This window comes from Phascolarctos cinereus, unplaced genomic scaffold, assembly GCF_003287225.1.
Source record: "Phascolarctos cinereus isolate Bilbo 61053 unplaced genomic scaffold, phaCin_HiC Scaffold_3;HRSCAF=262, whole genome shotgun sequence".
In the NCBI taxonomy this organism is placed as follows: domain Eukaryota; kingdom Metazoa; phylum Chordata; class Mammalia; order Diprotodontia; family Phascolarctidae; genus Phascolarctos; species Phascolarctos cinereus.
This window is the reverse complement of record NW_027555736.1, coordinates 76,680,831-76,696,031: the sequence shown is the minus strand read 5'-3', so window position 1 is coordinate 76,696,031 and position 15,201 is coordinate 76,680,831. Positions and strand designations below refer to the sequence as shown.

The window sequence follows — 15,201 nt, the reverse complement described above, 5'->3', positions numbered from 1 at the left end:
GTAGTTCTTGCTGTTAGCATATGAGCCTGGCAACAGACTGTAGATTTAGAATCTGAAGATCAGCCTACCCAAGTTGAAAAAAAGCTCTTTACTAAAATGCAGACTACTACACATGGATTGTTTTGGGCACAGCGACTCATGAAACTGTCTACTATGATACATAAGGGCTGGATTCTGTGTTGGTAAAGGGAAGGCCTCCACACATGAAATCAAAGATGCTTTCAAATGTTGAAGTATAACTGTTTCTATTGAAAACATCAGGCAGGAAGTAAAGTCTTTCTAAAGCAGAGGTTCAGACTGAGGTCTACCCCAAGGGGTCTGTGGTTAATTTCAGGTTGGGTGAAAATTCATCTTTAGTGTGAGGTCTAGTGTGTTATTGCCCCATGACCTCATTCACCTTTCCTGCAGATCTCTGGAACAACATTCCCTTCTCTGACCACCACCCCACTGTGTGTTGTTTCCTCCACTGAATGCAAGATTCTTGAGGGCAGGAATTATCTGAACTATCTTTGTTCTCAAATGCATATTCTCAGTGCATAAAACAGTGCATGGCACATAGTAAGTGCTTAATAAATGCTTTGTCATTAAATCAGTCATTACTCAGTTACTATTCTGGGCAGTCAACACAGTTCCAGGACATGCTCCTTACTTCCTGCTTAGTGCCAATCCAGCCACCTGCCACTAACCATTCATCCTTACCCCCCTCCTCAGCCTCAGCCTCAGCCTCAGCCCCAGAGAGGCAAGGCACTGCCATGAAGAGCGCAGACACAGTGCAGCTTCCTGACAACCTCCAACACTGATATTGCTAACTTGATTTATCAGTATTGTCATTCATTTACATAGGTTCCCCCAGATTAGTGGTGAAAGTTCAAATAGTAAGTTCCCTTACGTAAGCATGGCCTTAGACAGTGAGGAATCTAGGGATTAACTGTTGGACGTACTTGTCCTAGTCAGGGATCAAATTTCTGATACCTCAAAACTCTAAAGTAGGGCTTCAGATGATTGATGCATACTGGCGTTGGAGTGACAGGTCATTGAGATAATATCACCCATTTCTTCATTTTAATGACTTCATTTACTTGACTCATGGGGTAGAACTAAATTTCTTTGATCTTTTTGAAGAGCTAAGCCCAGCTATGTAGGTAATGACGAAGTCAATTCTTGCTGCCACACTTTGTTAGAAAATTGTACCCAAGGAATGGATGAATGAGTATTTACCATGTGCAAAAGCCCTGTGCTAAGTCCCTGGGATACAAATAGAAAAGTAAGATAGTCCCTGCTCTCAAGGAGTTCGTATTCTAATTGTGGGGAGACAACACATAGGGAAGGTCTCAGCTGCAAGTCAGATGGAAAGGTGCTGTAGTTCTTAGGGGGCAGTAGCAAAGCACATTTCTTCTTTAATGTCATTTTCATGGACAAAATCATATCCATTTTTGATGCTGAATCCTTTGACAGTGAAAAGGACTTTGGGCATAAGAACTTTTTTTTCTGAGTCTTCAGGGGCCGTGGCTGTAGCTCCTGCAGGAGGAGTTACCAGGCTGCATCTGCCCAGGGGATGCTCTCCATGATGATGGATAGGGGCATTGGGCAGGAAATATTACTACTCTAAAGGCTCTTGTGTTCACAGTCCTGGGCTCTCCTCATCAGGGTCTGAGGAGAGTTGGTGGTCAAGATGGTGGTAGTGGTTTCATTTGCCTGGCATATGCTGCCTCCTGTCTTTCTCTCAGGGTACCATGTTGCTTCAGTGAGGATGGCTTGCCTGCCCTTTATGTGGCAGTTGGCTGGTCATTGGTAGGGATGGCTGGCCCCTTCTCCATAGGAGCTGCTTCTCTAGATGATGGCTGGGAGGACTTGGTTAGAAGGTTCAGTGGTCTAGGTATTGGGGTCACTGATATTCCCAGGGTTCTTGTGCTCATCTGTCTGTTGGTGGCACTTGGTCAGCAGTTGTTGCTGGTGGTAACAATGAAGGTAAGCCTATTCTCAACAATAATTGCTTCCCTCAATGATATTTACAGGGGCTTGTCTGGCAACAGGCTTGGTGTTTTAGGGGACACTGCTATTCCTAAAGCTCTTGGGTTCAAGGACTTGGGCTGTCTAGGTGTGACTCTTGGCTGAGGATACCTCAGAGAACAGTTTTTGCTAGTCCAGGGGTATTAGTGGTGAGTCTGGAGGCAGAATACAGTTATCTACTGTTTCCATTCTGTTTTACTTGCAGGGGGGGAGGGAAATAAACACACAAAAAAGAGAATTGTTCCAAATTCCAGTAATCTAGGTGTTATATCAGGTCTCATTGCTTAGGCAGTACTGGAAAAATAAAAAATTCTCTCTACCTTTTTAATATGATTCAGGATTGGCCAGGACCTTAGATGTGACCAAATCCACTTGCCCTCATTTGATACATAAAAATGCTGAGGCTCAGAAAGATGAAGTGACTTACCCACTCTCACAAGGGACAATATGAACTCAAAATATGAACTCAAGTCATAAGGCTCAGATGAACCATTTCCTTGAGGGCTGAAAGAACCAGCAAATACAATGACTAAGTCACTCTGGCAAACTTCAAATTTTTGTGAACAGTTCATGAAAGAAACTCAGGCTTAGAACACAAATGTCCCAATTTTGAAAAGAAAAAAAGAGGGCAGGGCCAAGAATACAGTCTTGCAACCAAAGCCCGGTGAACTTAGTTCAACTCCTGTAAAAATTCAGTTATATACTGTCGAATGGGGTGGTTAGAAAATGAGGCAATGACCACAGAGAGCTAGCATGGCTCTATCAATAACAGATCATTCCAAACTAACTTTAGCCCTTCTTTTGACAGAATAACTATGCTGGCAGAGAACAGGAATGCTGGTTATTGTACACCTAGATTTTAGCACAGTATTTGACAGAGTCTTCCATGTTATCCTTGTGGAAAAGGTAGAAAGCTATGTGAAAGAGGAAATAAGCATTTATATGATGCTAACTCTGTGCCAGGCATTGTGCAAAGCACTTGTACAAATATTATCTTATTTCATTCTCACAATAACCTTGCAAAAAGTGCTATTATCATCATTCTACAGATGGGAAACAAAAAGAGGTTAAGTAACTTGCCCAGGGTCACACAGCTACTAAGTGTCTGAGGTCAGATCTGAACCCAGGTCTTCCTGACTCCATGTCCAGGGCTCTATCCACTATCTCTCCAACTGCCTCTATGTAGGCTAAATGATTGAATATTTATGGGGATTCAAAGCTAATTGAGTTGCTGACAGCAAAGAATAATTATTAATTAGTCAGAGTCAGCTTGAAAGACTGTCAGTGGAATGTTCCAAAGGTCTGGACTTATCTTTGTTCTGTTCAATATTTGGTTAAAAACATAAAAGGCATGCTTGTCAAATGATGCAGATAACATAGATGACAGGGAGGGAAAGCAAACATACTAAATGAGTGAGAAATTTCAAAGAGCTCTTAGCAGGCTGGAACATTGTGCTCAGTCTAACTGTATGAAAGTGAATAAGCATTAAGTGAAAAATTTCATTTTTCGACTCCAAAAATCAATCCCACAAGTAAAAGGTTAAGTGAAAAATGGCTAAATAGCAATTTGGCTAAAAAAGACTTGGAAATGACAATGGATTGCACCATAGACCAATAGAATGATATGGCAGCCAAGTAAGTTAATGTCATCTTAGGCTTCATTAAGAGAAGTATAGTGTGTAGACATGAAAAGGTAGAGGTTCCACTGTTTCCTTCCCTGGTCAGATCCCTGGAGTACTGTGTTCATTTCTGGTGCCATATTTTAGGAACGAAATAGATTAGCTGGACAGCAACCCAGATGATGATGGGTCTTAAGAATGAGTTAAAGAATGATTTAAATGATGAGCTCAATGATCTCAGAAAGACATGGAAAGAATTACACAAAATAATGAAGAGTGAAATAAGCAGAACCAAGAGAACATTGTATACAGAAACAGCAGTATTGCTATTTTAAGAATTTTGAGCAAATAAGTCATTTTGACAATTATAAATACCCAAATTCACTATAAAGGACATATGAAGAAAGACACTATCTGCACCCAGAGAAAGAATTGATAAATAGAGGTATGTATAGAATGACTTTACATATATATATATAATACATATATACGGATATAATTACATACATATTTGTGTCTAACAGTAACTATCTCTGGGAGAGGGGAGGACATGAAGGGGGGAAAGTAAAAAAAGAAATTTACATGATACCTTTAAAAGGAATAGCTTGTTATACATAATAGATTTGTAGTTTCATGTGCAGTCTTATTATACTATGTTATGAAAATGCTTATTTAATCCCCATAAATTAAAAATAAAATAAATAAAATAATTTAAATATGTAAAGCAATGCCAAAAAAATTTAAAAATTTTAAAAAGTAGGTTAAAGGATCTGAGAGTGTTTATCCTGGAGAAGGAAGGATCAGGAGGTGGAAGAGCAGAGAGAAGACTCATGATAGTTGTATTCAAGAATTTAAAGGGCTATTATATGGAGGAGGAATTAGACTAGTCCTACTTGTCCTCAAACTACAGAATTAAGAGCAATGCAGAGAATTTAAGTTGAGAAGTTGCCAAGAGGTAGATTTGAGATGAATGTTATAAAATCTTTCTAACAATTTTAGCTTTCTCAAAGTGGAATGGGCTGTCTTATGAGGTGGTCACCTTCCTATCACTAAATGTCCTTAAGTGAAATCTGGTTGACCACTTTCGTGATATGATGAAGAAGGGATTCTTTTTCAGACCCTTCCAACTCTGAAATTCTATGGCTCTGTGAAGTCACAGATCTGGGATTAGAACCTAGGTCCTCAAAGATCTCTACTCATCTTTGGTGTACAGATTTAGGGAGACTTATCTTACCTATTGAAAAAGGCATGAAATAGTCACTCTTCTTAAAGTTGCCACTTTCATCCAGGAAGTGACCTGGATCAAACTGCTGTGCATTGGGGAACACTTTCTCATCATACAGAACAGAGGTCAACGATGTTAATATGGTAGTGCCCTGGAAAGAAAATAAAAAAGAAAAAATTCAATGGTATAGTAATAATCCTAGAATGTTTGAGTTGGAAGGGACCTTATTCTTGGACCAAACCCCCTCATTTTATCAACATAAAAACAAAGGACCAGCACTACTAAATACCTGCTAGCAAGCTAGTGATGGAGTTAGTGCTAGAATCGAGGTCTTCTGGCTTCTAATCGTGCCCCAGTTCTTTGCATCAGACCATGCTTCCTCTCTGCCCCTAAGTCAGTCTTCCTCAACTTCTCTTTGATCTCTGCCTTCACAAGTGTCTTTGATGTTAAGGTCAGATGGCTTTGCACTGGGGAGCAATGTTGTTGATGATACAGGGGTGTAGGAGCTGAGAGGAGGGCACAGAACAAGTTATGTGGGAGCTGCCACCAAGCATTAAGGGAGTTAGTGAAACTAAAGCTCTTATTCTTGTAGATTTGACCTAATTCTCTATATATTTTAGAAATCAGGCCTTCATCAGAGACACTGGCTATAAAAATTCTTTCCCAGTTTTTTGCTTCCCTTCTCATCTTGGTTGCGTTGGCATTGCTTGTGAAAATGTTTCAATTTAATTGGCATAAAGTTAAGCAAAATATTTCTTAATTATTGTTTTAATTTCCACTTCATTGGTGGTGAATTCACCCTTTTAATTTTTGATACTGGTAATTTGGTTTTCTTCTTTCTTTTAAAAAAAAACAAATTAACCAAAGGTTAATCTATTTTATTGTTTTTTTTTCATAAAATCAGCTCTTAGTTTTATTTATTAGTTCACTAGTTTTCTTAATTTCAAATGGGGATTTTTAATTTGTTCTTTTTCTAGCTTTTTTAGTTGCATGCCCAATTCATTGATCTCTTCTTTCTCTATTTTATTGATGTCAGCATTTAGAGATATAAAATTTCCCTTAAGAACTGCTTTTGCTGCATCCCATAAGTTTTGGTATGTTGTCTAATTATTGTCATTCTCTTGTATGAAGTTATTGATTGTTTCTATAATTTGTTGTTTAACCCACTAATTCCTTAGGATTAGATTATTCAGTTTCCAATTAATTTTTAGTCTATCTTTCCATGGCTCTTTATTAGGTATGATTTTTATTGTATCATGATCTAAAAATGATGCATTTAATATTTCTGCCTTTCTACACTGGATTGTGAGGGTTTTATGCCCTAGCACATGGTCAATTTTTTTGCAGGTTCTTTTTACTCTCATTGGGTTTGGCTCAAAGTGGGAATAACATACTCAGATATAGAAATCTAGCTTGCCCTATAGGCAATTGGAGGGGAACGGTGAAATAAAAAAGTGGAGGGGGGATAGAAAGAAGGGCAGATTGAGGGAGGCAGTAGTCAAAAGCAAAACTCTAGTGAGAAGATAAAGGGAGAAAGGATAAAGAAAAACATAAACAGAAAAAGAAAAACATAAACAACCTCCCCCTCTCTGAACCAGATAAATCTAACCACAAAATACACAAGAAAGAATTTAAGGAGGTGAATAGAATTTTGGAAAAATTAGATATGGTTGACCTCTGGAGAAAATTGAATAGGAATAGAAAGGAATAAACCTTTTTCTCAGCAAAACATTTTTGTGGAGGGACAGGGTAAAAGGAGTGAGAAAGAATTATAAACCAGGAAAAATGGGAAGAAGGGAAATGCATAGTTAATAACAGGGGATAGGATGGAAAGAAAGACACAGGTAGTAATTATAACTGTGAATGTGAATGGGATGAGCTCTCCCATAAAATGGAAGTGAATATCAGAATGGATTAAAAATCATAATCCTACAATATGTTGTTTATAAGAAACATTTGAAATGGAGGGATACATCCAGGGTAAAAGTAAAAGGCTGGAGTACAATATATTATGCTTCAGCTGAAGCAAAAAAAAAAAAAGGCAGGGGTAGCAATCCTGACAAAACAAAAGCAAAAATAGATCTAATTAAAAGAGATAAGGAAGGAAATTATATCCTGCTAAAAGGCAGCATAGACAATAAAGTAATATCAATATTAAACATATATGTACCAATTAGTATAGGATCTGAATTCTTAAAGGAGAAGTTAAATGATTTATAGGAGGAAATAGATAGTAAATATATACTGGAGGGGGAGGGGAAACAACAACTCTCTCCTCTCGGAACTAGATAAATCTAACAACAACAAGAACGAAAAACAGAAAAAAGTTAATGAGATAACAGAATTTTAGAAAAGTTGGATATGATAGACTTCTGGAGAAAATTGAATGGGAATAGAAAGTATAACTTTTCTCATTGACACATGGCACTTACATAAAATCTGATCATGTATTAGGACATAAAAAACTTCACAACCAAATTCAGAAAAACAGAAATATTAAATACATTCTTTTTCAGATCATAATGCAATAAAGATTACATGCAATAAAAACTATAGAAACAGATTAAAATTGATTGGAAACTAAATAATTTAATCCTAAGGAATTGAACAAATCAAGGAAACAATAAATTTCATTAAAAAGAATGACAATGGTCCCTTTCACCCAAGATGGCACCAAAGGTGAAGAAGGAAGTGGTTGTCAAATGCTAAGTCCAAGGCCTTGAAGGCCAAGAGAGCAATGTTGAAAGGTGTTCAAAGCCACAAAAAGAAGATCTGAACATCTTCCACATTCCAGCAATCCAAGACACTAAGACTGAGGGCAATCCAAATATCCTCAGAAAAGTGCCCCTCAGAGGAACAAGCTTGACTGCTATGCCATCATTAAGTTTCCCTTGACTATTGAGTCCACTATGAAGAAGACTGAGGACAATAACACTCTGGTTTTCATTGTGGATGTCAAAGCCAACAAGCATCAGATCAAGCAGGTGGTAAAGAAGCTGTATGACATTGATGTGGCTAAGGTCATTACACTGATCCGGCCTGATGGAGAGAAGAAAGCCTATTTTCGTATGTTTGACTTACTCCAGACTATGATGCTTTAGATGCTGCCAACAAAATTGGAATCATGTAAACTGTATCCAGTTATCCCACTCCACCTACCATAAAAAGTTTCCCAGTTTAAAAAAAGAAAAAAGAATGACAACAATGAGACAACTTGCCAGAATTTATAGGAAATATAGACAAAGTAGCAATTAGGGAAAAAATTGTATCTCTAAACCTTACACTGAAAAACAAAGACCAAATCAATGAATTGGTCATACAACTAGAAAAAAACTAGAAAAAGAACAAATTAAAAATCCCCAATTAAACATCAAATTAAAAATTCTGAAAGTGAAAGGAGAGATTAATAAAATTGAAAGTGAGAAAACCATTGAATAAATAAATAAAACTAGGAGCTGGTTTGTGGGGGAAAAACAAATAAAACAGATGAGCAGGTTAATTTGATTTAAAAAAAAAGAAGAAAACCAAATTACCAGTATCGAAAATGAAAATAGTGAATTCACCACTAATGAAAATGAAATTAAAGCGATTATTAAGAGCTATTTTGCCTAATCATATAACAATCAGTCTAACAATCCAAAAGAGGAGGAATATTTACAAAAATATAAATTTCCCAGAGTAACAGAAGAGGAATACTTGAATAACCCATATGTAAAATTTAAAATATTTAATATTTAAAAGCCATAAATGAGTTCTCCAAGAAAAAATTGCCAGGACTAGATGCATTCACAAGTGAATTCTACCAAATGTTTAAAGAACAATTGATTTCAATATCATTTATGTTTTTGTTCAGTCATTTTTCAATTTTCTCCAACTCTTTATGACCCCATTTTTGGGTTTTCTTGGCAAGGATACTGGAGTAGTTTGCCATGTCCTTCTCCAGCTCCTTTTACAGGTGAGAAACTGAGGCAAACAGGATTAAGTAACTTGCTCAGGGTCACACAGCTAGTAAGTGTCTGAGGCCAGATTTGAACTCATAAAGATGAGTCTTCTTGACTCCAACTCTAGTGCTCTATCCGCTGTGCCATCTTGCTGCTTTAATACTATATAACCCATTTGGAAAAATAAACACACAAAAGGAGCTCTACCAAATTCCTTTTATGATACAAATATGGTGTTTATTGTGTATCTAAACCAGGAAGAGCAAAAAGCACAGAAAGAAAACTCTACACTATTTCCCTAATGAATATTGATGCAAAAATTGTAAATAATGTATTAGCAAGGAGATTACAGCAATATATCAAAAAGATCATACACTATAACCTGGTGGGATTTATACCAGGAATGCAAAGCTAGTTCAATATTAGGAAGACTATTAGCATAATTGTCCAAATCAATAACAAAAACAACAAAAACCATATGATTATCTTGATAGTTGCAGAAAAAGCTTTTGACAAAATACAACACTCATTCTTCTTAAAAACACTAGAAAGCATAGGAATTTTCCTTAAAATGAAAATATCCATCTAGAACCATTGGCAAGCATTATCTATAATGGGGATAAGCTAGAAGCTTTACCGACAAGATCTGGGGTGAAGCAAGGATGCCCATTATCACCACTATTATTCAATATTCTGCCAGGCATGCTAGCTATAGCAATAAAAGAAGAAAAAGGAAATTGAAGCAGTTAGAATATGCAACAAAGAAACAAAACTATCATTCTTTGCAGATGGTATGACAGTGTATTTAGAGAATCAACTTAAAAACTAGCAGAAATAATTAGCAATTTTAGTAAAGTTGCAGGATATAAAATAAACTCACATAAATCATTAGCATCTCCATATATTACTAACAAAGTCCATAGAAAGAAAAAATCCATTTAAAATTATTGCTGGTGATATAAAATACTTGGGGAGCATGCCTGCCAAAACAAACCCAGGAACTATTGAACACAATTACAAAACATTTTTTATACATAGAAAATCATATCTAGAAAATTGGAAACTATTAAATGCTCAGGTGTAGGCCAAACCAGTATAATAAAAATGACAATTCTACCTAAATTAATTTACTTATTCCGTGACATACCAATCAAACCACCAACAAATTGTTTTATAGAGTGAGAAAAAAATAACAAAATTCATCTGGAAGAACAAAAGGGTCAAGAATATCAAGGGAATCAACAGGAAAAAAATATGAAGGAAGTGTGGCTTAGCTGTACCAGATCTCAAGTTGTATTACAAAGTGGTAATCATCAAAATAATTTGGATTCTGATCAATGCAACTCTCATGATTCTGAAGGACTGGTGACGAAGCATGATGAGAAATCACATGAGAGTTGATTGACTAGTTATAGAATAAAATATATTTTTGGACAATGCCAGTGTGAGAGTTTGTTTTACTTGGCTTTGCATTTTTATTACAAGAACTTTAATTTCCTTTTTCTCTTTGTACAGTTAAGGTTCAGTGAGAGGAGGGCAAGAGGAAATAAGGATAGAGCAACCAAAATAAAAGAAAAAAAGAAAGGAATGAAGAGACAATCATGATGGCATCTTTTTTCTAAGTTACTGGTAGGTGACATAATGAAGATCAGAAAAAAGTATAGACAAGCAGGACACCATAGAAAACTACAGCTTGAAGTAATTATACATTGAAAAATAAAAGGAAGATATATGCAGTAGAGATCTGAGGTTTCATGAGCAATTCTATTTTCAATTCTACTCTGTATCTGGAAATGGCCATTTTATTTGGTATTTGTTAATTTTGGAATAAAATAATTTTAATCTATAAAATGAGATTAATGATTTTACATAGAGTACTCTGTGTTCTTTTACAAATATGAAAATGCTCATTTTTGTGGTTTATATTCTGATTAAGCAAGTCACATTAATTTTTTTAAACTATATATGAAAAAGAGTTATTAGTGCCATTATGACTGCTTAATATAAATGGGAAACACATTGGTGGAAACTCAGCAGCTGTGGCAGTGAATAGCAAGAATATATTCCTCCATGTTCCGGAAGTATTTGTAGCTCCTTGATAGTGAGTCACAGCAACTTGGTAAAAATGTCCGGTTCTGCCGTTGGGAAAACTTCCCAAGGGTGCCAGGGTGAGGTCAGATTTGGATGAACGAGCAAGCCCAGAGAAAGAAAATGAAGGGTGTATGGATTGTATGATACATTGGATTCCACGCCCACAGATTGAACTTCCAGCACGGATGGGTTGCATTGGCATGCCTGGACTTTTACAGCAGGGGCTCATCCACGATTCATTGAGGTGCCATTTGCATTGACACGGTCTACCTGGATATGTTCTCCATTCTGGATTTGTTGTATAACCTCAAGTGACAAGGATTCACTATAGAAATGTGGTTTTTAAAAATAAAATATTCTAATATTATTTCCTTTATAAGATAGATGATTTTCTGGTATAATTTTGCTGTCCGATTATTTATATATTACTATACTAATCTACTGTGCCTGTAATTAAGTATGATGGCTAATATGAGCAAAAATCATATATCATGTGTAGAACATAAGTGCTTAGCAACACAGAACTGGGAAGGAGATTCTTTGTTAAGGGATTGCCCCTGATCTAAGGGGCAAAAAATGTTGAGGCTATTTTGGAAGAGATATAATTTTTACATATTCTTCAGGTAGCTTGAATATCAGATGCTTAGTAAAGATCTTTGTTGTGAATATTTGCCTGCCAATAACTGTTTCTCTTCTAAATCTAGCTGCATTTGTTTCAAAAGCAAAGGCTTTATAATTTTGTCAAAGTTTTCAGTTTTATCTTTTATGATCAACTATATCCCTTCTCTAGTTATAAATTCTCCTGATCATATTTATGCAATGTCTCTCCTATTTACCTATATTTTTTAAATAATGTAACCTTTTATATTTAAGTTGTGTGTTTACTCACTTCACAATTTTGGGCAAGTCTGACCCTCACTTTATTTGAGAAAGGTGAGGATTGGAATACATGATCTTTAGGGTTCCTTCAAACTTTAACATTTGAGCATTCTCATGTTATAATTTCTTTCTATATGTTCATTTCAGGCTACAACCATAATATCATTATTGAATTATCTTCCAGATGACAACTGAGAGTTTCTCAACCTAGACTGTTTTGACCCAGATCACATCTTGGACAAAAGTAGCAACTCTAAGAGGAGAGACTCATTAATGCCTTTTTCAACATACGGGACAAGTTCATCTAAATTCATATGTCCAAGTTGGATTAATAGCTCAGAGAAGTTAAATTCAAGCTTCAACTCTATTACTTCTTCCCTGTATGTCTTTCATTGAATTGCTTCATCTTTGTGGGCTTCACTTCTCTCATATTTCAAAGGAAACAGTTGAAGTAGTAGTAGATTGGAGATAGCATGAGTCACCACTTGAAATAACAGATCAGTGGAATTTTGAAAAGTTGCTTCAGTTAATCCAAATGATAGAGATCACAGAGTTGGCTGGCATATCTGGCCCTAGATCCATATCTAAAGCATCCAAAGGAATGAAAATCATTTTAAGAGGTAAAGTTAGCAAAGACCTATATCTGTTTCAGGTGGGAATCTCTGAGTCATTATGCCGTCAGGTTATATCCCTGTACCTTATCAAGCCTGATTGTAAGGGATGATGTTTTTTGAAAGGCCCAGTGATCAGGTCCTATCAAAGACATTTAATCTTTCTTGGAGTTTGAAATATTAAAGATATTTGATTCCTGACTGAGGCAAAGGAATCTGGATATTCCCAGCCATTTACATTTTTATGGGGCCTCATTAGTACAGAATTCACTACCATAGAGTGTCTATCCTTCCACCTCTGAGTATTTTGTGTTATATAAAGCTGTTGCTTATATGCCAAGAGGCAATTGAGTGTTGGTTGTCAGAGGTGGAGGTTGTCAGCCACCAGTCTCTACCCTGTGGCCTCCACAGCAGTTCCCCACCCAGTTAGAGCTGAGGCTCCAGGATGAGCCTTGGTTGAGTAGTTTCAGGCCAGTGACTGGATGGTACTGAGGAAGAAGCAGGGAGTAGACTATAGAGCTGTGATTGTCACCCAGAAGTATGACTGAAGGCACCAAAGTGGATATGGCCTTCATTGCCCTGTCATCTCCCACTGCTTCAGGCACTAAGATTACCCACATCCTAGGTCTTTGCTTTAGTGGCTCTTTGTTGCCTGGGGCTGTGATTCCTTTAGTGTGAGTTTGTAATGCCAGACCTTACTCTAGGTCAAGAAGACTGATTTGAAAGTCAAGAACAAGAGAAAGATTCTCTTGCAACACAGCAGGAGCTGGAGCTTCAGAGAATTCAAATCTTTTGGCTCCTTGCTCAGAGAGTCGACCAAAAGGCTAATTCTCTAGCCATTAGGACCTGCTTTCTTAGGGTAGATGGATGGGATGTGAAGGCTTGAACTTCAGAGCAGAGGCATACTCAGTGTCTTCTACCTAATGCCACTGGGTGGGGTTGGGGAATTCACAGCTCAGAAGCCATGGCCTAGAAAACCTATATGTCTAAGAACTTTACATTTAAACTCCTTACATTTGTGTCTTTTGGGAAAATGGATATGTGTTGACAAGGGCCTCATTTGGGTGGAATTATTTCTGTTCTTTACTACCATCTTATAGAATTTTACCTTGCAGCTTCTCATTGACCCAGAAGGTATTCATGTCACCCTAGTTGCCAGTGGGATGGACAAACTGCCCCCTCTGCACCTAATGCATGCGAAGACCCCCACTCTGGTTCTAGCTGCCATTTTGTTTCTCCTCTATATGTCATGAAGACATGGGATATATTCCTTTGCCTAACATTCAAAGCTGTATATTATTTTGGCCCATCTTTAAAGGTAAATCTCCCACTATTCCCTTTGAGTTTTGTTAAACTAGATGACTTGCTGTTTATCACAATCCCCAAGCATATTGCCTCAGTATATCTTCACTTTTGCCTTTCCCTGTGCCTGCAATATTTCCTCTTCCCTCATTATTTCCACCTGATGAAATCTTGGCCATTTCTACAGTCACAATTCCCATGCCACATTCCCATGACTTCCTTATTTTCAGTTCTGTGCAATTTAATACTGGGTTATTCAGGTGTTTTGAATTGTTGATTCTTCTTTCAGGTGTGGTTGTCTTTTTCATCTTGTGTCTCTAACTAGACTATAAACTTCTTGTGGGCAAAGTCTTTCTCTTATATTGACGCATAATTATCCACCAGTAATGGGTAAAGAATCAAAGATCTTTTAGCATATCTATCAAGGTGCTGGAACTTCAGTTGCTCACAATGTATTTCACTGCCTACTCTAATTACTGAGCAGAGGCATACATGCTATAAAGCTCAAGGTCTTTTTGGAGGACAGAGATGCTTTTAGGTTGCCTGGACCATGGAGTGCATAGAAAAAAGGGACTTTTTATCACACTCTCCAGGAAGGCTGAATTATTTAACGGAGGTAGTGGTAAAAGGATATTTGATTCTGTATCTATACCTTGGGCCTGGTAGGGTTGACTCTGGAGTAGGAAAAGCAGGAGCCTGACATAAAATCCAGTACCTTCTGAGCAATGGTAGTGTCCTGATGGGGGAAGTTCACACATTTCACTCAACATCTTTTCATTAATGCCTTTTGTTTTCAGATCACAATCATTTATGGAAATACCGTGTTCAAGTTTCCTCCTACCCTCCCTCAACTGAATCCAGGCTTGAAGTAAAAAAATAAAAAAAAATTGAAAAGCAAAAAGGACCCAATCTGCTGTCTGCTTCTGACAGTGTAGATCCTGAACTAGAAGTCTACACATCTCTATGAGCCCCTCAGTACAGGAAGAAGTGTTGACGGGGGTGATGCCACCCAATAGAGTTCATTTGCTATTGTGGGGATTGATCAGTTCCATGAGCTGCTAATTGTGAGTCACACATGCTCATTGTAAAACCACACTGAGACTCTTTCTGATACAAGATGCAGTCCTTTGGCCAATGACTTTTCTCTGAATAGTCACACAGGCACACTCAGCTGTGCTAGTCCTAATTATTAGCATATGTATGGATGTATGGATTTACGGATAGATGGATGTAGGTAGGTAGGTAACTATACAGATGTCATTCATGGATAGACAGTAAGAGACATAGAAACAGAGCAAGAGAGAGATAGAGACAATAAAAGACAGAAATACAGAGACAAAGTCAGAGGGGATACAGACAGAATAAGAGACACAAAGGTAGAGAGAGATAGAGAGAAGCAGAGACCAACTGCATAAAGTTAAAATTAGCAGAGAAAAGCCCTGTGCAGAGGAGCGCATGGAAGCTTATTCATGTTAATCTATGCATTTATGGGCACAGTGGATAGAGTTCTGGTCTCAGAATCA

At 37.2% G+C, this 15,201-nt stretch overlaps 1 pseudogene; it reads left to right on the top strand.

Annotated features, from left to right (window-relative positions):
• Positions 1-7,521: 7,521 nt before the first annotated feature.
• LOC144456275 (large ribosomal subunit protein uL23 pseudogene) lies at positions 7,522-7,984 on the top strand (annotated as a pseudogene).
• Positions 7,985-15,201: the final 7,217 nt, after the last annotated feature.